We start from the raw sequence: 1,582 nt of genomic DNA on the forward strand, positions 1-1,582 counted from the left end.
AAATTTTAGCATAAACCTCCCACCTTCTAAGAATATAGCCTAAAAATGTCCAGTCGTTTACGAGATCTTAAGCTTCATGTGTTCGTACGAACAAAAATCATTCTACTTGATGCGTGATAAATATAAAATCAGCAATGGAAGGTTAGGCTAAAGTCTACGTATGTAAATTGTGCTAAAAACATTTAATTTATGATTTTTTTTAAGCGAAGCTTTTCTATAATTGGGTTGGGCCATCCGTCCGTTACGGTTAGCTCTTTTCGTTAAAATAAACAGGTTAGAATTGTCCTATCGATTTTAAACTTTGCAGTTAGGTACAACTCTATAATTGTTACCAGAAAGTCCGCACGTCTATTTAAAACATGTTGATTTTTTACTTTTTTGACAACAAATTTTTCATCCGATTCATATGATTTTTACTACAAGCGTATAGCATCTCTATAATCAACTCGTAAAGATGTAAGTGCAGTTTTGCAACAAATTTGCATACAATTTTGTCAAGACTTATGCATTAATATTATTATGTTCTGACACCTACAAGCGTCAATGTTCGTTCGTACTTCCATTTCAGAGCGTCGCTACTTTTGGATATCCTTGTTTATTATCTTTCTCTTAATTCCTTATATGGTTTTTAAGTACGACGACATTCAATATTTTTTATTAAGATCAGATGCCGCGTAAGATTTTTATATTATACAAACACAGACAGAGGCTCTCAGAGAATATTTAAAATATTTTTGTATTTTCATTGAATTTAAGTGATTTAAATATTATGTTTTGTGCTTTAAAATATTTATCAATCGGTTTGAAAATAAAAAGAATACTTTAAATGTTGAATATTATGTGTTTTACTTAAAATATAAATTGTTTTTTTTATTTTCCGGTTTTTACAAAATAATTTATGAATCATTTGCTAGTAAAGATTTAATTAAAAATGTAACCAAAAGATAGAGTTGGATTCATTTAAAGAATGGATATTTGAAAAAATGAATACACCACCATATTAAGTATCGAAGCACTAAAAATTCGTGGATCACAATTAATTCGGTTATAAAATAGGTTTATCGATCATATATATGTCTATGGAATTAAGGACGAACGGCATACCAAGTTGTATTTTGCTCTTAGCAGGGTTTCGGATCCGCATTGATTGTATGCGGATCCGGATCCTCAAAATTTGGTCAGTGCGGATCCTACCGGATCCGGTTCCGGATCCTTGACAATAAAAATAAAATCACCAAATTTAAAAAAAAAAATTTATTCTTTAATTCGAAGTCAAAAATACTTTTAATTTTCAAGTCTGAACCTAAACCTTAAAGATTGGCTCTCATCAAGAGAATGTCTGAGATTTTATATAAATTTAGGTAGATTTTTCCATTTTTTCCGCATTTTTTGAGTCCAAGGATCCGGATCCGCATTTTTTTGCGGATCCGGATCCGGATTCTTGGACTCAAAAATATGCGGATCCGGATCCGAAACCCTGGCTCTTAGGAAGGGGATATCTTCACTAAAGCAGATTATCTTTAATATCAAGATAACGATTAGAGGGATAGACAAAGTGAATAATCAACTTAATATTTTTTTT

The sequence above is a fragment of the Acartia tonsa genome, chromosome 13 (assembly GCF_053477335.1).
Source record: "Acartia tonsa isolate MP-2025a chromosome 13, ASM5347733v1, whole genome shotgun sequence".
NCBI classification, from domain to species: domain Eukaryota; kingdom Metazoa; phylum Arthropoda; class Copepoda; order Calanoida; family Acartiidae; genus Acartia; species Acartia tonsa.